The sequence below is a fragment of the Stegodyphus dumicola genome, chromosome 3 (assembly GCF_044657685.1).
Source record: "Stegodyphus dumicola isolate Sdum_Otavi_A_Nest chromosome 3, ASM4465768v1".
NCBI lineage: Eukaryota > Metazoa > Arthropoda > Arachnida > Araneae > Eresidae > Stegodyphus > Stegodyphus dumicola.
Genome location: NC_140770.1, coordinates 159,073,537 through 159,097,574, shown reverse-complemented (window position 1 = coordinate 159,097,574; position 24,038 = coordinate 159,073,537).

The window sequence follows — 24,038 nt, the reverse complement described above, 5'->3', positions numbered from 1 at the left end:
AAACGCGTTGAACGGCATCTTCTGTATACAGCTTAGTATCTAATGCATCAAAACTTTAAATTGTAAAAATAATTCTTGGGAGCTATGTACAATCTGAAATAAAATATCCGAATGATAAAATTAACCGCAATCGCATTAAGCGGCGTCTTATGTATACAGATTTAGAATCTAATGCATTAAAACTTTAAATTGTAAAAATAATTCTTGGTAGCTATGTACAATCTGAAATAAAATATCCGAATGTTAAAATTAACCGCAATCGCATTAAGCGGCGTCTTATGTATACAGCTTTAGAATCTAATGCATTAACCCTTGAAATTCCAAAAATAATTCTTGGGAGCTCTGATCAAATGAAATAATTCTTGGGAGATCTTAAATAAAATATCAGAATGATAAAATAACCGCAATCGCGTTAAACGGCATCTCCTGTATACAGCTTTAGAATCTAATGCATTAAAACTTTAAAGTGCAAAGATAATTCTTGGGAGCTCTGTACAATCTTAAATAAAATTTCAGAATGATAACATTAACCGCAATCGCGTTAAACGGCGTCTTCTGTATACAGCTTAGAATCTAATGCATGAAAACTTTAAATTGCAAAGATAATTCTTGGGAGGTCTGTACAAGCTTAAATAGAATATAAGTATGATAACATTAACCGCAATCGCGTTGAACGGCATCTCCTGTATACAGCTTAGTATCTAATGCATCAAAACTTTAAATTGCAAAGATAATTCTTGGGATCTCTGTACAATCTGAAATAGAATATAAGAATGATAACATTAACCGCAAACGCGTTGAACGGCATCTTCTGTATACAGATCAATATCTAATGCATCAAAACTTTAAATTGCAAAGATAATTCTTGGGAGCTCTGTACAACCTTAAATAAAATATCCGAATGATAAAATTAACCGCAATCGCATTAAGCGGCGTCTTATGTATACAGCTTTAGAATCTAATGTATTAAAACTTTAAATTGTAAAAATAATTCGTGGGAGCTCTGTACAATCTTAAATAAAATATCAGAATGATAACATTAACCGCAATCGCGTTAAACGGCGTCTTCTGTATGCAGCTTAGAATCTAATGCATCAAAAGTTTAAATTGCAAAGATAATTCTTGGGAGCTCTGTACAATCTTAAATAAAATTTCAGAATGATAACATTAAGGGCAATCGCGTTAAACGCCGTCTTCTGTATACAGCTTAGAATCTAATGCATGAAAACTTTAAATTGCAAAGATAATTCTTGGGAGCTCTGTACAAGCTTAAATAGAATATAAGAATGATAACATTAACCGCAATCGCGTTGAACGGCATCTCCTGTATACAGATTTAGAATCTAATGCATTAAAACTTTAAATTGTAAAAATTATTCTTGGGAGCTCTATACAATCTTAAATAGAATATAAGAATGATAACATTAACCGCAAACGCGTTGAACGGCATCTTCTGTATACAGCTTAGTATCTAATGCATCAAAACTTTAAATGGCAAAGATAATTCTTGGGAGCTCTGTACAAGCTTAAATAGAATATAAGAATGATAATATTAACCGCAATCGCATTAAGCGGCGTCTTATGTATACAGCTTTAGAATCTAATGCATTAAAACTTTAAATTGTAAAAATAATTCGTGGGAGCTCTGTACAATCTTAAATAAAATATCAGAATGATAAAATAACCGCAATCGCGTTAAACGGCATCTCCTGTATACAGTTTTAGAATCTTATGCATTAAAACTTTAAAGTGCAAAGATAATTCTTGGGAGCTCTGTACAATCTTAAATAAAATTTCAGAATGATAACATTAACCGCAATCGCGTTAAACGGCGTCTTCTGTATACAGCTTAGAATCTAATGCATCAAAACTTTAAATTGCAAAGATAATTCTTGGGAGCTCTGTACAATCTTAAATAGAATATAAGAATGATAACATTAACCGCAAACGCGTTGAACGGCATCTTCTGTATACAGCTTAGTATCTAATGCATCAAAACTTTAAATTGCAAAGATAATTCTTGGGAGCTCTGTACAACTTTAAATAAAATATCCGAATGATAATATTAACCGCAATCGCATTAATCGGCGTCTTATGTATACAGCTTTAGAATCTAATGCATTAAAACTTTAAATTGTAAAAATAATTCTTGGTAGCTATGTACAATCTGAAATAAAATATCCGAATGATAAAATTAACCGCAATCGCATTAAGCGGCGTCTTATGTATACAGCTTTAGAATCTAATGCATTAAAACTTTAAATTGTAAAAATGATTCGTGGGAGCTCTGTACAATCTTAAATAAAATATCAGAATGATAATATTAACCGCAATCGCATTAAGCGGCGTCTTATGTATACAGCTTTAGAATCTAATGCATTAAAACTTTAAATTGTAAAAATAATTCTTGGTAGCTATGTACAATCTGAAATAAAATATCCGAATGATAAAATTAACCGCAATCGCATTAAGCGGCGTGTTATGTATACAGCTTTAGAATCTAATGCATTAAAACTTTAAATTGTAAAAATGATTCGTGGGAGCTCTGTACAATCTTAAATAAAATATCAGAATGATAAAATTAACCGCAATCGCGTTAAACGGCGTCTTCTGTATGCAGCTTAGAATCTAATGCATGAAAAGTTTAAATTGCAAAGATAATTCTTGGGAGCTCTGTACAATCTTAAATAAAATTTCAGAATGATAACATTAACCGCAATCGCGTTAAACGGCGTCTTCTGTATACAGCTTAGAAACTAATGCATCAAAATTTTAAATTGCAAAGATAATTCTTGGGAGCTCTGTACAATCTTAAATAGAATATAAGAATGATAATATTAACAGCAATCGCGTTGAGCGGCATCTTATGTATACAGCTTACTATCTAATGCATCAAAACTTTAAATTGCAAAGATAATTCTTGGGAGCTCTGTACAAATTTAAATAAAATTTCCGAATGATAACATTAACCGCAATCGCATTAAGCGGCGTCTTATGTATACAGCTTTAGAATCTAATGCATTAAAACTTTAAATTGTAAAAATAATTCTTCGGAAATCTGTACAATCTTAAATAAAATATCAGAATGATAACATTAACCGCAATCGCGTTAAACGGCACCTTCTGTATACAGCTTAGAATCTAATGCATTAAAACTTTAAATTGCAAAGATAATTCTTGGGAGCTCTGTACAACCTTAAATAAAATTTCAGAATGATAACATTAAGCGCAATCGCATTAAGCGGCGTCTTATGTATACAGCTTTAGAATCTAATGCATGAAAACTTTAAATTGTAAAAATAATTCTTGGGAGCTCTATACAATCTTAAAAAAAATTTCAGAATGATAACATTAAGCGCAATCGCGTTAAACGGCTCCTTCTGTATACAGCTTAGAATCTAATGCATCAAAACTTTAAATTGCAAAGATAATTCTTGGGAGCTCTGTACAAGCTTAAATAGAATATAAGAATGATAACATTAACCGCAATCGCGTTGAACGGCATCTCCTGTATACAGCTTTAGAATGTAATGCATTAAAACTTTAAATTGTAAAAATAATTCTTGGGAGCTCTATACAATCTTAAAAAAAATTTCAGAATGATAACATTAACCGCAATCGCGTTAAACGGCGTCTTCTGTATACAGCTTAGAATCTAATGCATCAAAATTTTAAATTGTAAAGCTAACTCTTGGGAGCTCTGTACAACCTTAAAAAAATATCCGAATGATAAAATTAACCGCAATCGCATTAAGCGGCGTCTTATGTATACAGATTTAGAATCTAATGCATTAAAACTTTAAATTGTAAAAATAATTCTTGGGAGCTCTGTACAACCTTAAATAAAATATCCGAATGATAAAATTAACCGCAATCGCATTAAGCGGCATCTTATGTATACAGCTTTAGAATCTAATGTATTAAAACTTTAAATTGTAAAAATAATTCGTGGCAGCTCTGTACAATCTTAAATAAAATATCCGAATGATAACATTAACCGCAATCGCGTTAAACGGCGTCTTCTGTATGCAGCTTAGAATCTAATGCATCAAAAGTTTAAATTGCAAAGATAATTCTTGGGAGCTCTGTACAATCTTAAATAAAATTTCAGAATGATAACATTAAGCGCAATCGCGTTAAACGGCGTCTTCTGTATACAGCTTAGAATCTAATGCATGAAAACTTTAAATTGCAAAGATAATTCTTGGGAGCTCTGTACAAGCTTAAATAGAATATAAGTATGATAACATTAACCGCAATCGCGTTGAACGGCATCTCCTGTATACAGCTTAGTATCTAATGCATCAAAACTTTAAATTGCAAAGATAATTCTTGGGATCTCTGTACAATCTTAAATAGAATATAAGAATGATAACATTAACCGCAAACGCGTTGAACGGCATCTTCTGTATACAGCTCAATATCTAATGCATCAAAACTTTAAATTGCAAAGATAATTCTTGGGAGCTCTGTACAACCTTAAATAAAATATCCGAATGATAAAATTAACCGCAATCGCATTAAGCGGCGTCTTATGTATACAGCTTTAGAATCTAATGTATTAAAACTTTAAATTGTAAAAATAATTCGTGGGAGCTCTGTACAATCTTAAATAAAATATCAGAATGATAACATTAACCGCAATCGCGTTAAACGGCGGCTTCTGTATGCAGCTTAGAATCTAATGCATCAAAAGTTTAAATTGCAAAGATAATTCTTGGGAGCTCTGTACAATCTTAAATAAAATTTCAGAATGATAACATTAAGGGCAATCGCGTTAAACGCCGTCTTCTGTATACAGCTTAGAATCTAATGCATGAAAACTTTAAATTGCAAAGATAATTCTTGGGAGCTCTGTACAAGCTTAAATAGAATATAAGAATGATAACATTAACCGCAATCGCGTTGAACGGCATCTCCTGTATACAGCTTTAGAATCTAATGCATTAAAACTTTAAATTGTAAAAATAATTCTTGGGAGCTATGTACAAACTGAAATAAAATATCCGAATGATAAAATTAACCGCAATCGCATTAAGCGGCGTCTTATGTATACAGATTTAGAATCTAATGTATTAAAACTTTAAATTGTAAAAATAATTCTTGGGAGCTCTGATCAATTGAAATAATTCTTGGGAGATCTTAAATAAAATATCAGAATGATAACATTAACCGCAATCGCATTAAGCGGCGTCTTATGTATACAGCTTTAGAATCTAATGCATTAAAACTTTAAATTGTAAAAATAATTCTTGGAAGCTCTGTACAACCTTAAATAAAATATCCGAATGATAACATGAGCCGCAATCGCATTAAGCGGCGTCTTATGTATACAGCTTTAGAATCTAATGCATTAAAACTTGAAATTCCAAAAATAATTCTTGGGAGCTCTGATCAAATGAAATAATTCTTGGGAGATCTTAAATAAAATATCAGAATGATAACATTAACCGCAATCGCGTTAAACGGCATCTCCTGTATACAGCTTTAGAATCTAATGCATTAAAACTTTAAAGTGCAAAGATAATTCTTGGGAGCTCTGTACAATCTTAAATAAAATTTCAGAATGATAACATTAACCGCAATCGCGTTAAACGGCGTCTTCTGTATACAGCTTAGAATCTAATGCATCAAAACATTAAATTGCAAAGATAATTCTTGGGAGCTCTGTACAATCTTAAATAGAATATAAGAATGATAACATTAACCGCAAACGCGTTGAACGGCATCTTCTGTATACAGCTTAGTATCTAATGCATCAAAACTTTAAATTTCAATAATAATTCTTGGGAGAGCTCTGTACAACTTTAAATAAAATATCCGAATGATAATATTAACCGCAATCGCGTGAAACGGCGTCTTCTGTATGCAGCTTAGAATCTAATGCATCAAAAGTTTAAATTGCAAAGATAATTCTTGGGAGCTCTGTACAACCTTAAATAAAATATCCGAATGATAACATTAACCGCAATCGCATTAACCGGCGTCTTATGTATACAGCTTTAGAATCTAATGCATGAAAACTTTAAATTGTAAAAATAATTCTTGGGAGCTCTATACAATCTTAAAAAAAATTTCAGAATGATAACATTAAGCGCAATCGAGTTAAACGGCTCCTTCTGTATACAGCTTAGAATATAATGCATCAAAACTTTAAATTGCAAAGATAATTCTTGGGAGCTTTGTACAAGCTTAAATAGAATATAAAAATGATAACATTAACCGCAATCGCGTTGAACGGCATCTCCTGTATACAGCTTTAGAATCTAATGCATTAAAACTTTAAATTGTAAAAATAATTCTTCGGAACTCTGTACAATCTTAAATAAAATATCAGAATGATAACATTAAAAGCAATCGCGTTAAACCGCACCTTCTGTATACAGCTTAGAATCTAATGCATTAAAACTTTAAATTGCAAAGATAATTCTTGGGAGCTCTGTACAACCTTAAAAAAATATCCGAATGATAAAATTAACCGCAATCGCATTAAGCGGCGTCTTATGTATACAGCTTTAGAATCTAATGTATTAAATTTTTAAATTGTAAAAATAATTCGTGGGAGCTCTGTACAATCTTAAATAAAATATCCGAATGATAAAATTAACCGCAATCGCGTTAAACGGCGTCTTCAGTATGCAGCTTAGAATCTAATGCATCAAAAGTTTAAATTGCAAAGATAATTCTTGGGAGCTCTGTACAATCTTAAATAAAATTTCAGAATGATAACATTAACCGCAATCGCGTTAAACGGCGTCTTCTGTATACAGCTTAGAATCTAATGCATCAAAACTTTAAATTGCAAAGATAATTCTTGGAAGCTCTGTACAATCTTAAATAGAATATAAGAATGATAACATTAACCGCAAACGCGTTGAACGGCATCTTCTGTATACAGCTTAGTATCTAATGCATCAAAACTTTAAATTGCAAAGATAATTCTTGGGATCTCTGTACAATCTTAAATAGAATATAAGAATGATAACATTAACCGCAAACGCGTTGAAAGACATCTTCTGTATACAGCTTAGTATCTAATGCATCAAAAGTTTAAATTGCAAAGATAATTCTTGGGAGCTTTGTACAATCTTAAATAAAATTTCAGAATGATAACATTAAGCGCAATCGCGTTAAACGGCGTCTTCTGTATACAGCTTAGAATCTAATGCATGAAAACTTTAAATTGCAAAGATAATTCTTGGGAGCTCTGTACAAGCTTAAATAGAATATAAGAATGATAACATTAACCGCAATCGCCTTGAACGGCGTCTTCTGTATACAGCTTAGTATCTAATGCATCAAAACTTTAAATTGCAAAGATAATTCTTGGGAGCTCTGTACAACTTTAAATAAAATATCCGAATGATAATATTAAGCGCAATCGCATTAAGCGGCGTCTTATGTATACAGATTTAGAATCTAATGCATTAAAACTTTAAATTGTAAAAATAATTCTTGGTAGCTATGTACAATCTGAAATAAAATATCCGAATGTTAAAATTAACCGCAATCGCATTAAGCGGCGTCTTATGTATACAGCTTTAGAATCTAATGCATTAACCCTTGAAATTCCAAAAATAATTCTTGGGAGCTCTGATCAAATGAAATAATTCTTGGGAGATCTTAAATAAAATATCAGAATGATAAAATAACCGCAATCGCGTTAAACGGCATCTCCTGTATACAGCTTTAGAATCTAATGCATTAAAACTTTAAAGTGCAAAGATAATTCTTGGGAGCTCTGTACAATCTTAAATAAAATTTCAGAATGATAACATTAACCGCAATCGCGTTAAACGGCGTCTTCTGTATACAGCTTAGAATCTAATGCATGAAAACTTTAAATTGCAAAGATAATTCTTGGGAGGTCTGTACAAGCTTAAATAGAATATAAGTATGATAACATTAACCGCAATCGCGTTGAACGGCATCTCCTGTATACAGCTTAGTATCTAATGCATCAAAACTTTAAATTGCAAAGATAATTCTTGGGATCTCTGTACAATCTGAAATAGAATATAAGAATGATAACATTAACCGCAAACGCGTTGAACGGCATCTTCTGTATACAGCTCAATATCTAATGCATCAAAACTTTAAATTGCAAAGATAATTCTTGGGAGCTCTGTACAACCTTAAATAAAATATCCGAATGATAAAATTAACCGCAATCGCATTAAGCGGCGTCTTATGTATACAGGTTTAGAATCTAATGTATTAAAACTTTAAATTGTAAAAATAATTCGTGGGAGCTCTGTACAATCTTAAATAAAATATCAGAATGATAACATTAACCGCAATCGCGTTAAACGGCGTCTTCTGTATGCAGCTTAGAATCTAATGCATCAAAAGTTTAAATTGCAAAGATAATTCTTGGGAGCTCTGTACAATCTTAAATAAAATTTCAGAATGATAACATTAAGGGCAATCGCGTTAAACGCCGTCTTCTGTATACAGCTTAGAATCTAATGCATGAAAACTTTAAATTGCAAAGATAATTCTTGGGAGCTCTGTACAAGCTTAAATAGAATATAAGAATGATAACATTAACCGCAATCGCGTTGAACGGCATCTCCTGTATACAGATTTAGAATCTAATGCATTAAAACTTTAAATTGTAAAAATTATTCTTGGGAGCTCTATACAATCTTAAATAGAATATAAGAATGATAACATTAACCGCAAACGCGTTGAACGGCATCTTCTGTATACAGCTTAGTATCTAATGCATCAAAACTTTAAATGGCAAAGATAATTCTTGGGAGCTCTGTACAAGCTTAAATAGAATATAAGAATGATAATATTAACCGCAATCGCATTAAGCGGCGTCTTATGTATACAGCTTTAGAATCTAATGCATTAAAACTTTAAATTGTAAAAATAATTCTTGGGAGCTATGTACAATCTGAAATAAAATATCCGAATGATAAAATTAACCGCAATCGCATTAAGCGGCGTCTTATGTATACAGATTTAGAATCTAATGTATTAAAACTTTAAATTGTAAAAATAATTCTTGGGAGCTCTGATCAAATGAAATAATTCTTGGGAGATCTTAAATAAAATATCAGAATGATAACATTAACCGCAATCGCATTAAGCGGCGTCTTATGTATACAGCTTTAGAATCTAATGCATTAAAACTTTAAATTGTAAAAATAATTCTTGGAAGCTCTGTACAACCTTAAATAAAATATCCGAATGATAACATGAGCCGCAATCGCATTAAGCGGCGTCTTATGTATACAGCTTTAGAATCTAATGCATTAAAACTTGAAATTCCAAAAATAATTCTTGGGAGCTCTGATCAAATGAAATAATTCTTGGGAGATCTTAAATAAAATATCAGAATGATAACATTAACCGCAATCGCGTTAAACGGCATCTCCTGTATACAGTTTTAGAATCTAATGCATTAAAACTTTAAAGTGCAAAGATAATTCTTGGGAGCTCTGTACAATCTTAAATAAAATTTCAGAATGATAACATTAACCGCAATCGCGTTAAACGGCGTCTTCTGTATACAGCTTAGAATCTAATGCATCAAAACTTTAAATTGCAAAGATAATTCTTGGGAGCGCTGTACAATCTTAAATAAAATTTCAGAATGATAACATTAAGCGCAATCGCGTTAAACGGCGTCTTCTGTATACAGCTTAGAATCTAATGCATGAAAACTTTAAATTGCAAAGATAATTCTTGGGAGCTCTGTACAAGCTTAAATAGAATATAAGTATGATAACATTAACCGCAATCGCGTTGAACGGCATCTCCTGTATACAGCTTAGTATCTAATGCATCAAAACTTTAAATTGCAAAGATAATTCTTGGGATCTCTGTACAATCTTAAATAGAATATAAGAATGATAACATTAACCGCAAACGCGTTGAACGGCATCTTCTGTATACAGCTCAATATCTAATGCATCAAAACTTTAAATTGCAAAGATAATTCTTGGGAGCTCTGTACAACCTTAAATAAAATATCCGAATGATAAAATTAACCGCAATCGCATTAAGCGGCGTCTTATGTATACAGCTTTAGAATCTAATGTATTAAAACTTTAAATTGTAAAAATAATTCGTGGGAGCTCTGTACAATCTTAAATAAAATATCAGAATGATAACATTAACCGCAATCGCGTTAAACGGCGTCTTCTGTATGCAGCTTAGAATCTAATGCATCAAAAGTTTAAATTGCAAAGATAATTCTTGGGAGCTCTGTACAATCTTAAATAAAATTTCAGAATGATAACATTAAGGGCAATCGCGTTAAACGCCGTCTTCTGTATACAGCTTAGAATCTAATGCATGAAAACTTTAAATTGCAAAGATAATTCTTGGGAGCTCTGTACAAGCTTAAATAGAATATAAGAATGATAACATTAACCGCAATCGCGTTGAACGGCATCTCCTGTATACAGCTTTAGAATCTAATGCATTAAAACTTTAAATTGTAAAAATAATTCTTGGAAGCTCTGTACAACCTTAAATAAAATATCCGAATGATAACATGAGCCGCAATCGCATTAAGCGGCGTCTTATGTATACAGCTTTAGAATCTAATGCATTAAAACTTGAAATTCCAAAAATAATTCTTGGGAGCTCTGATCAAATGAAATAATTCTTGGGAGATCTTAAATAAAATATCAGAATGATAACATTAACCGCAATCGCGTTAAACGGCATCTCCTGTATACAGCTTTAGAATCTAATGCATTAAAACTTTAAAGTGCAAAGATAATTCTTGGGAGCTCTGTACAATCTTAAATAAAATTTCAGAATGATAACATTAACCGCAATCGCGTTAAACGGCGTCTTCTGTATACAGCTTAGAATCTAATGCATCAAAACATTAAATTGCAAAGATAATTCTTGGGAGCTCTGTACAATCTTAAATAGAATATAAGAATGATAACATTAACCGCAAACGCGTTGAACGGCATCTTCTGTATACAGCTTAGTATCTAATGCATCAAAACTTTAAATTTCAATAATAATTCTTGGGAGAGCTCTGTACAACTTTAAATAAAATATCCGAATGATAATATTAACCGCAATCGCGTGAAACGGCGTCTTCTGTATGCAGCTTAGAATCTAATGCATCAAAAGTTTAAATTGCAAAGATAATTCTTGGGAGCTCTGTACAACCTTAAATAAAATATCCGAATGATAACATTAACCGCAATCGCATTAACCGGCGTCTTATGTATACAGCTTTAGAATCTAATGCATGAAAACTTTAAATTGTAAAAATAATTCTTGGGAGCTCTATACAATCTTAAAAAAAATTTCAGAATGATAACATTAAGCGCAATCGAGTTAAACGGCTCCTTCTGTATACAGCTTAGAATATAATGCATCAAAACTTTAAATTGCAAAGATAATTCTTGGGAGCTTTGTACAAGCTTAAATAGAATATAAAAATGATAACATTAACCGCAATCGCGTTGAACGGCATCTCCTGTATACAGCTTTAGAATCTAATGCATTAAAACTTTAAATTGTAAAAATAATTCTTCGGAACTCTGTACAATCTTAAATAAAATATCAGAATGATAACATTAAAAGCAATCGCGTTAAACCGCACCTTCTGTATACAGCTTAGAATCTAATGCATTAAAACTTTAAATTGCAAAGATAATTCTTGGGAGCTCTGTACAACCTTAAAAAAATATCCGAATGATAAAATTAACCGCAATCGCATTAAGCGGCGTCTTATGTATACAGCTTTAGAATCTAATGTATTAAATTTTTAAATTGTAAAAATAATTCGTGGGAGCTCTGTACAATCTTAAATAAAATATCCGAATGATAAAATTAACCGCAATCGCGTTAAACGGCGTCTTCAGTATGCAGCTTAGAATCTAATGCATCAAAAGTTTAAATTGCAAAGATAATTCTTGGGAGCTCTGTACAATCTTAAATAAAATTTCAGAATGATAACATTAACCGCAATCGCGTTAAACGGCGTCTTCTGTATACAGCTTAGAATCTAATGCATCAAAACTTTAAATTGCAAAGATAATTCTTGGAAGCTCTGTACAATCTTAAATAGAATATAAGAATGATAACATTAACCGCAAACGCGTTGAACGGCATCTTCTGTATACAGCTTAGTATCTAATGCATCAAAACTTTAAATTGCAAAGATAATTCTTGGGATCTCTGTACAATCTTAAATAGAATATAAGAATGATAACATTAACCGCAAACGCGTTGAAAGACATCTTCTGTATACAGCTTAGTATCTAATGCATCAAAAGTTTAAATTGCAAAGATAATTCTTGGGAGCTTTGTACAATCTTAAATAAAATTTCAGAATGATAACATTAAGCGCAATCGCGTTAAACGGCGTCTTCTGTATACAGCTTAGAATCTAATGCATGAAAACTTTAAATTGCAAAGATAATTCTTGGGAGCTCTGTACAAGCTTAAATAGAATATAAGAATGATAACATTAACCGCAATCGCCTTGAACGGCGTCTTCTGTATACAGCTTAGTATCTAATGCATCAAAACTTTAAATTGCAAAGATAATTCTTGGGAGCTCTGTACAACTTTAAATAAAATATCCGAATGATAATATTAAGCGCAATCGCATTAAGCGGCGTCTTATGTATACAGATTTAGAATCTAATGCATTAAAACTTTAAATTGTAAAAATAATTCTTGGTAGCTATGTACAATCTGAAATAAAATATCCGAATGTTAAAATTAACCGCAATCGCATTAAGCGGCGTCTTATGTATACAGCTTTAGAATCTAATGCATTAACCCTTGAAATTCCAAAAATAATTCTTGGGAGCTCTGATCAAATGAAATAATTCTTGGGAGATCTTAAATAAAATATCAGAATGATAAAATAACCGCAATCGCGTTAAACGGCATCTCCTGTATACAGCTTTAGAATCTAATGCATTAAAACTTTAAAGTGCAAAGATAATTCTTGGGAGCTCTGTACAATCTTAAATAAAATTTCAGAATGATAACATTAACCGCAATCGCGTTAAACGGCGTCTTCTGTATACAGCTTAGAATCTAATGCATGAAAACTTTAAATTGCAAAGATAATTCTTGGGAGGTCTGTACAAGCTTAAATAGAATATAAGTATGATAACATTAACCGCAATCGCGTTGAACGGCATCTCCTGTATACAGCTTAGTATCTAATGCATCAAAACTTTAAATTGCAAAGATAATTCTTGGGATCTCTGTACAATCTGAAATAGAATATAAGAATGATAACATTAACCGCAAACGCGTTGAACGGCATCTTCTGTATACAGCTCAATATCTAATGCATCAAAACTTTAAATTGCAAAGATAATTCTTGGGAGCTCTGTACAACCTTAAATAAAATATCCGAATGATAAAATTAACCGCAATCGCATTAAGCGGCGTCTTATGTATACAGGTTTAGAATCTAATGTATTAAAACTTTAAATTGTAAAAATAATTCGTGGGAGCTCTGTACAATCTTAAATAAAATATCAGAATGATAACATTAACCGCAATCGCGTTAAACGGCGTCTTCTGTATGCAGCTTAGAATCTAATGCATCAAAAGTTTAAATTGCAAAGATAATTCTTGGGAGCTCTGTACAATCTTAAATAAAATTTCAGAATGATAACATTAAGGGCAATCGCGTTAAACGCCGTCTTCTGTATACAGCTTAGAATCTAATGCATGAAAACTTTAAATTGCAAAGATAATTCTTGGGAGCTCTGTACAAGCTTAAATAGAATATAAGAATGATAACATTAACCGCAATCGCGTTGAACGGCATCTCCTGTATACAGATTTAGAATCTAATGCATTAAAACTTTAAATTGTAAAAATTATTCTTGGGAGCTCTATACAATCTTAAATAGAATATAAGAATGATAACATTAACCGCAAACGCGTTGAACGGCATCTTCTGTATACAGCTTAGTATCTAATGCATCAAAACTTTAAATGGCAAAGATAATTCTTGGGAGCTCTGTACAAGCTTAAATAGAATATAAGAATGATAATATTAACCGCAATCGCATTAAGCGGCGTCTTATGTATACAGCTTTAGAATCTAATGCATTAAAACTTTAAATTGTAAAAATAATTCTTGGGAGCTATGTACAATCTGAAATAAAATATCCGAATGATAAAATTAACCGCAATCGCATTAAGCGGCGTCTTATGTATACAGATTTAGAATCTAATGTATTAAAACTTTAAATTGTAAAAATAATTCTTGGGAGCTCTGATCAAATGAAATAATTCTTGGGAGATCTTAAATAAAATATCAGAATGATAACATTAACCGCAATCGCATTAAGCGGCGTCTTATGTATACAGCTTTAGAATCTAATGCATTAAAACTTTAAATTGTAAAAATAATTCTTGGAAGCTCTGTACAACCTTAAATAAAATATCCGAATGATAACATGAGCCGCAATCGCATTAAGCGGCGTCTTATGTATACAGCTTTAGAATCTAATGCATTAAAACTTGAAATTCCAAAAATAATTCTTGGGAGCTCTGATCAAATGAAATAATTCTTGGGAGATCTTAAATAAAATATCAGAATGATAACATTAACCGCAATCGCGTTAAACGGCATCTCCTGTATACAGTTTTAGAATCTAATGCATTAAAACTTTAAAGTGCAAAGATAATTCTTGGGAGCTCTGTACAATCTTAAATAAAATTTCAGAATGATAACATTAACCGCAATCGCGTTAAACGGCGTCTTCTGTATACAGCTTAGAATCTAATGCATCAAAACTTTAAATTGCAAAGATAATTCTTGGGAGCGCTGTACAATCTTAAATAAAATTTCAGAATGATAACATTAAGCGCAATCGCGTTAAACGGCGTCTTCTGTATACAGCTTAGAATCTAATGCATGAAAACTTTAAATTGCAAAGATAATTCTTGGGAGCTCTGTACAAGCTTAAATAGAATATAAGTATGATAACATTAACCGCAATCGCGTTGAACGGCATCTCCTGTATACAGCTTAGTATCTAATGCATCAAAACTTTAAATTGCAAAGATAATTCTTGGGATCTCTGTACAATCTTAAATAGAATATAAGAATGATAACATTAACCGCAAACGCGTTGAACGGCATCTTCTGTATACAGCTCAATATCTAATGCATCAAAACTTTAAATTGCAAAGATAATTCTTGGGAGCTCTGTACAACCTTAAATAAAATATCCGAATGATAAAATTAACCGCAATCGCATTAAGCGGCGTCTTATGTATACAGCTTTAGAATCTAATGTATTAAAACTTTAAATTGTAAAAATAATTCGTGGGAGCTCTGTACAATCTTAAATAAAATATCAGAATGATAACATTAACCGCAATCGCGTTAAACGGCGTCTTCTGTATGCAGCTTAGAATCTAATGCATCAAAAGTTTAAATTGCAAAGATAATTCTTGGGAGCTCTGTACAATCTTAAATAAAATTTCAGAATGATAACATTAAGGGCAATCGCGTTAAACGCCGTCTTCTGTATACAGCTTAGAATCTAATGCATGAAAACTTTAAATTGCAAAGATAATTCTTGGGAGCTCTGTACAAGCTTAAATAGAATATAAGAATGATAACATTAACCGCAATCGCGTTGAACGGCATCTCCTGTATACAGCTTTAGAATCTAATGCATTAAAACTTTAAATTGTAAAAATAATTCTTGGGAGCTATGTACAAACTGAAATAAAATATCCGAATGATAAAATTAACCGCAATCGCATTAAGCGGCGTCTTATGTATACAGATTTAGAATCTAATGTATTAAAACTTTAAATGGTAAAAATAATTCTTGGGAGCTCTGATCAATTGAAATAATTCTTGGGAGATCTTAAATAAAATATCAGAATGATAACATTAACCACAATCGCATTAAGCGGCGTCTTATGTATACAGCTTTAGAATCTAATGCATTAAAACTTTAAATTGTAAAAATAATTCTTGGAAGCTCTGTACAACCTTAAATAAAATATCCGAATGATAACATGAGCCGCAATCGCATTAAGCGGCGTCTTATGTATACAGCTTTAGAATCTAATGCATTAAAACTTGAAATTCCAAAAATAATTCTTGGGAGCTCTGATCAAATGAAATAATTCTTGGGAGATCTTAAATAAAATATCAGAATGATAACATTAACCGCAATCGCGTTAAACGGCATCTCCTGTATACAGCTTTAGAATCTAATGCATTAAAACTTTAAAGTGCAAAGATAATTCTTGGGAGCTCTGTACAATCTTAAATAAAATTTCAGAATGATAACATTAACCGCAATCGCGTTAAACGGCGTCTTCTGTATACAGCTTAGAATCTAATGCATCAAAACATTAAATTGCAAAGATAATTCTTGGGAGCTCTGTACAATCTTAAATAGAATATAAGAATGATAACATTAACCGCAAACGCGTTGAACGGCATCTTCTGTATACAGCTTAGTATCTAATGCATCAAAACTTTAAATTTCAATAATAATTCTTGGGAGCTCTGTACAACTTTAAATAAAATATCCGAATGATAATATTAACCGCAATCGCGTGAAACGGCGTCTTCTGTATGCAGCTTAGAATCTAATGCATCAAAAGTTTAAATTGCAAAGATAATTCTTGGGAGCTCTGTACAACCTTAAATAAAATATCCGAATGATAACATTAACCGCAATCGCATTAACCGGCGTCTTATGTATACAGCTTTAGAATCTAATGCATGAAAACTTTAAATTGTAAAAATAATTCTTGGGAGCTCTATACAATCTTAAAAAAAATTTCAGAATGATAACATTAAGCGCAATCGAGTTAAACGGCTCCTTCTGTATACAGCTTAGAATATAATGCATCAAAACTTTAAATTGCAAAGATAATTCTTGGGAGCTTTGTACAAGCTTAAATAGAATATAAAAATGATAACATTAACCGCAATCGCGTTGAACGGCATCTCCTGTATACAGCTTTAGAATCTAATGCATTAAAACTTTAAATTGTAAAAATAATTCTTCGGAACTCTGTACAATCTTAAATAAAATATCAGAATGATAACATTAAAAGCAATCGCGTTAAACCGCACCTTCTGTATACAGCTTAGAATCTAATGCATTAAAACTTTAAATTGCAAAGATAATTCTTGGGAGCTCTGTACAACCTTAAAAAAATATCCGAATGATAAAATTAACCGCAATCGCATTAAGCGGCGTCTTATGTATACAGATTTAGAATCTAATGCATTAAAACTTTAAATTGTAAAAATAATTCTTGGGAGCTCTGTACAACCTTAAATAAAATATCCGAATGATAAAATTAACCGCAATCGCATTAAGCGGCGTCTTATGTATACAGCTTTAGAATCTAATGTATTAAATTTTTAAATTGTAAAAATAATTCGTGGGAGCTCTGTACAATCTTAAATAAAATATCCGAATGATAAAATTAACCGAAATCGCGTTAAACGGCGTCTTCAGTATGCAGCTTAGAATCTAATGCATCAAAAGTTTAAATTGCAAAGATAATTCTTGGGAGCTCTGTACAATCTTAAATAAAATTTCAGAATGATAACATTAACCGCAATCGCGTTAAACGGCGTCTTCTGTATACAGCTTAGAATCTAATGCATCAAAACTTTAAATTGCAAAGATAATTCTTGGAAGCTCTGTACAATCTTAAATAGAATATAAGAATGATAACATTAACCGCAAACGCGTTGAACGGCATCTTCTGTATACAGCTTAGTATCTAATGCATCAAAACTTTAAATTGCAAAGATAATTCTTGGGATCTCTGTACAATCTTAAATAGAATATAAGAATGATAACATTAACCGCAAACGCGTTGAACGACATCTTCTGTATACAGCTTAGTATCTAATGCATCAAAAGTTTAAATTGCAAAGATAATTCTTGGGAGCTTTGTACAATCTTAAATAAAATTTCAGAATGATAACATTAAGCGCAATCGCGTTAAACGGCGTCTTCTGTATACAGCTTAGAATCTAATGCATGAAAACTTTAAATTGCAAAGATAATTCTTGGGAGCTCTGTACAAGCTTAAATAGAATATAAGAATGATAACATTAACCGCAATCGCCTTGAACGGCGTCTTCTGTATACAGCTTAGTATCTAATGCATCAAAACTTTAAATTGCAAAGATAATTCTTGGGAGCTCTCTACAACTTTAAATAAAATATCCGAATGATAATATTAAGCGCAATCGCATTAAGCGGCGTCTTATGTATACAGATTTAGAATCTAATGCATTAAAACTTTAAATTGTAAAAATAATTCTTGGTAGCTATGTACAATCTGAAATAAAATATCCGAATGTTAAAATTAACCGCAATCGCATTAAGCGGCGTCTTATGTATACAGCTTTAGAATCTAATGCATTAACCCTTGAAATTCCAAAAATAATTCTTGGGAGCTCTGATCAAATGAAATAATTCTTGGGAGATCTTAAATAAAATATCAGAATGATAAAATAACCGCAATCGCGTTAAACGGCATCTCCTGTATACAGCTTTAGAATCTAATGCATTAAAACTTTAAAGTGCAAAGATAATTCTTGGGAGCTCTGTACAATCTTAAATAAAATTTCAGAATGATAACATTAACCGCAATCGCGTTAAACGGCGTCTTCTGTATACAGCTTAGAATCTAATGCATGAAAACTTTAAATTTCAAAGATAATTCTTGGGAGGTCTGTACAAGCTTAAATAGAATATAAGTATGATAACATTAACCGCAATCGCGTTGAACGGCATCTCCTGTATACAGCTTAGTATCTAATGCATCAAAACTTTAAATTGCAAAGATAATTCTTGGGATCTCTGTACAATCTGAAATAGAATATAAGAATGATAACATTAACCGCAAACGCGTTGAACGGCATCTTCTGTATACAGCTCAATATCTAATGCATCAAAACTTTAAATTGCAAAGATAATTCTTGGGAGCTCTGTACAACCTTAAATAAAATATCCGAATGATAACATTAACCGCAATCGCGTTAAACGGCGTCTTCTGTATGCAGCTTAGAATCTAATGCATCAAAAGTTTAAATTGCAAAGATAATTCTTGGGAGCTCTGTACAATCTTAAATAAAATTTCAGAATGATAACATTAAGGGCAATCGCGTTAAACGCCGTCTTCTGTATACAGCTTAGAATCTAATGCATGAAAACTTTAAATTGCAAAGATAATTCTTGGGAGCTCTGTACAAGCTTAAATAGAATATAAGAATGATAACATTAACCGCAATGGCGTTGAACGGCATCTCCTGTATACAGATTTAGAATCTAATGCATTAAAACTTTAAATTGTAAAAATTATTCTTGGGAGCTCTATACAATCTTAAATAGAATATAAGAATGATAACATTAACCGCAAACGCGTTGAACGGCATCTTCTGTATACAGCTTAGTATCTAATGCATCAAAACTTTAAATGGCAAAGATAATTCTTGGGAGCTCTGTACAAGCTTAAATAGAATATAAGAATGATAATATTAACCGCAATCGCATTAAGCGGCGTCTTATGTATACAGCTTTAGAATCTAATGCATTAAAACTTTAAATTGTAAAAATAATTCTTGGGAGCTATGTACAATCTGAAATAAAATATCCGAATGATAAAATTAACCGCAATCGCATTAAGCGGCGTCTTATGTATACAGATTTAGAATCTAATGTATTAAAACTTTAAATTGTAAAAATAATTCTTGGGAGCTCTGATCAAATGAAATAATTCTTGGGAGATCTTAAATAAAATATCAGAATGATAACATTAACCGCAATCGCATTAAGCGGCGTCTTATGTATACAGCTTTAGAATCTAATGCATTAAAACTTTAAATTGTAAAAATAATTCTTGGAAGCTCTGTACAACCTTAAATAAAATATCCGAATGATAACATGAGCCGCAATCGCATTAAGCGGCGTCTTATGTATACAGCTTTAGAATCTAATGCATTAAAACTTGAAATTCCAAAAATAATTCTTGGGAGCTCTGATCAAATGAAATAATTCTTGGGAGATCTTAAATAAAATATGAGAATGATAACATTAACCGCAATCGCGTTAAACGGCATCTCCTGTATACAGTTTTAGAATCTAATGCATTAAAACTTTAAAGTGCAAAGATAATTCTTGGGAGCTCTGTACAATCTTAAATAAAATTTCAGAATGATAACATTAACCGCAATCGCGTTAAACGGCGTCTTCTGTATACAGCTTAGAATCTAATGCATCAAAACTTTAAATTGCAAAGATAATTGATGGGAGCTCTGTACAATCTTAAATAGAATATAAGAATGATAACATTAACCGCAAACGCGTTGAACGGCATCTTCTGTATACAGCTTAGTATCTAATGCATCAAAACTTTAAATTGCAAAGATAATTCTTGGGAGCTCTGTACAACTTTAAATAAAATATCCGAATGATAATATTAACCGCAATCGCGTGAAACGGCGTCTTCTGTATGCAGCTTAGAATCTAATGCATCAAAAGTTTAAATTGCAAAGATAATTCTTGGGAGCTCTGTACAACCTTAAATAAAATATCCGAATGATAACATTAACCGCAATCGCATTAACCGGCGTCTTATGTATACAGCTTTAGAATCTAATGCATGAAAACTTTAAATTGTAAAAATAATTCTTGGGAGCTCTATACAATCTTAAAAAAAATTTCAGAATGATAACATTAAGCGCAATCGAGTTAAACGGCTCCTTCTGTATACAGCTTAGAATATAATGCATCAAAACTTTAAATTGCAAAGATAATTCTTGGGAGCTTTGTACAAGCTTAAATAGAATATAAGAATGATAACATTAACCGCAATCGCGTTGAACGGCATCTCCTGTATACAGCTTTAGAATCTAATGCATTAAAACTTTAAATTGTAAAAATAATTCTTCGGAACTCTGTACAATCTTAAATAAAATATCAGAATGATAACATTAAAAGCAATCGCGTTAAACGGCACCTTCTGTATACAGCTTAGAATCTAATGCCTTAAAACTTTAAATTGCAAAGATAATTCTTGGGAGCTCTGTACAACCTTAAATAAAATATCCGAATGATAACATTAACCGCAATCGTATTAAGTGGCGTCTTATGTATACAGCTTTAGAATCTAATGCATTAAAACTTTAAATTGTAAAAATAATTCTTGGCAGCTATGTACAATCTGAAATAAAATATCCGAATGATAAAATTAACCGCAATCGCATTAAGCGGCGTCTTATGTATACAGATTTAGAATCTAATGCATTAAAACTTTAAATTGTAAAAATAATTCTTGGCAGCTATGTACAATCTGAAATAAAATATCCGAATGATAAAATTAACCGCAATCGCATTAAGCGGCGTCTTATGTATACAGATTTAGAATCTAATGCATTAAAACTTTAAATTGTAAAAATAATTCTTGGGAGCTCTGTACAACCTTAAATAAAATATCCGAATGATAAAATTAACCGCAATCGCATTAAGCGGCGTCTTATGTATACAGCTTTAGAATTTAATGTATTAAATTTTTAAATTGTAAAAATAATTCGTGGGAGCTCTGTACAATCTTAAATAAAATATCCGAATGATAAAATTAACCGCAATCGCGTTAAACGGCGTCTTCAGTATGCAGCTTAGAATCTAATGCATCAAAAGTTTAAATTGCAAAGATAATTCTTGGGAGTACTGTACAATCTTAAATAAAATTTCAGAATGATAACATTAACCGCAATCGCGTTAAACGGCGTCTTCTGTATACAGCTTAGAATCTAATGCATCAAAACTTTAAATTGCAAAGATAATTCTTGGAAGCTCTGTACAATCTTAAATAGAATATAAGAATGATAACATTAACAGCAAACGCGTTGAACGGCATCTTCTGTATACAGCTTAGTATCTAATGCATCAAAACTTTAAATTGCAAAGATAATTCTTGGGATCTCTGTACAATCTTAAATAGAATATAAGAATGATAACATTAACCGCAAACGCGTTGAACGGCATCTTCTGTATACAGCTTAGTATCTAATGCATCAAAACTTTAAATTGCAAAGATAATTCTTGGGAGCTCTGTACAACCTTAAATAAAATATCCGAATGATAAAATTAACCGCAATCGCATTAAGCGGCGTCTTATGTATACAGCTTTAGAATCTAATGTATTAAAACTTTAAATTGTAAAAATAATTCGTGGGAGCTCTGTACAATCTTAAATAGAATATAAGAATGATAACATTAACCGCAAACGCGTTGAACGGCATCTTCTGTATACAGCTTAGTATCTAATGCATCAAAACTTTAAATTGCAAAGATAATTCTTGGGAGCTCTGTACAACTTTAAATAAAATATCCGAATGATAATATTAACCGCAATCGCATTAAGCGGCGTCTTATGTTTACAAATTTAGAATCTAATGCATTAAAACTTTAAATTGTAAAAATAATTCTTGGTAGCTATGTACAATCTGAAATAAAATATCCGAATGATAAAATTAACCGCAATCGCATTAAGCGGCGTCTTATGTATACAGCTTTAGAATCTAATGCATTAACACTTGAAATTCCAAAAATAATTCTTGGGAGCTCTGATCAAATAAAATAATTCTTGGGAGATCTTAAATAAAATATCAGAATGATAAAATTAACCGCAATCGCGTTAAACGGCATCTCCTGTATACAGCTTTAGAATCTAATGCATTAAAACTTTAAAGTGCAAAGATAATTCTTGGGAGCTCTGTACAATCTTAAATAAAATTTCAGAATGATAACATTAACCGCAATCGCGTTAAACGGCGTCTTCTGTATACAGCTTAGAATCTAATGCATTAAAACTTTAAATTGCAAAGATAATTCTTGGGAGCTCTGTACAATCTTAAATAGAATATAAGAATGATAACATTAACCGCAAACGCGTTGAACGGCATCTTCTGTATACAGCTTAGTATCTAATGCATCAAAACTTTAAATTGCAAAGATAATTCTTTGGAGCTCTGTACAACTTTAAATAAAATATCCGAATGATAATATTAACCGCAATCGCATTAAGCGGCGTCTTATGTATACAGATTTAGAATCTAATGCATTAAAACTTTAAATTGTAAAAATAATTCTTGGTAGCTATGTACAATCTGAAATAAAATATCCGAATGATAAAATTAACCGCAATCGCATTAAGCGGCGTCTTATGTAGACAGATTTAGAATCTAATGCATTAAAACTTTAAATTGTAAAAATGATTCGTGGGAGCTCTGTACAATCTTAAATAAAATATCAGAATGATAACATTAACCGCAATCGCGTTAAACGGCGTCTTCTGTATGCAGCTTAGAATCTAATGCATCAAAAGTTTAAATTGCAAAGATAATTCTTGGGAGCTCTGTACAATCTTAAATAAAATTTCAGAATGATTACATTAACCGCAATCGCGTTAAACGGCGTCTTCTGTATACAGCTTAGAATCTAATGCATCAAAACTTTAAATTGCAAAGATAATTCTTGGGAGCTCTGTACAATCTTAAATAGAATATAAGAATGATAACATTAACAGCAATCGCGTTGAGCGGCATCTTATGTATACAGCTTACTATCTAATGCATCAAAACTTTAAATTACAAAGATAATTCTTGGGAGCTCTGTACAACCTTAAATAAAATATCCGAATGATAACATTAAGCGCAATCGCGTTAAACGGCTCCTTCTGTATACAGCTTAGAATCTAATGCATCAAAACTTTAAATTGCAAAGATAATTCTTGGGAGCTCTGTACAAGCTTAAAAAGAATATAAGAATGATAACATTAACCGCAATCGCGTTGAACGGCATCTCCTGTATACAGCTTTAGAATCTAATGCATTAAAACTTTAAATTGTAAAAATAATTCTTGGGAGCTCTATACAATCTTAAAAAAAATTTCAGAATGATAACATTAACCGCAATCGCGTTAAACAGCGTCTTCTGTATACAGCTTAGAATCTAATGCATCAAAACTTTAAATTGTAATGCTAACTCATGGGAGCTCTG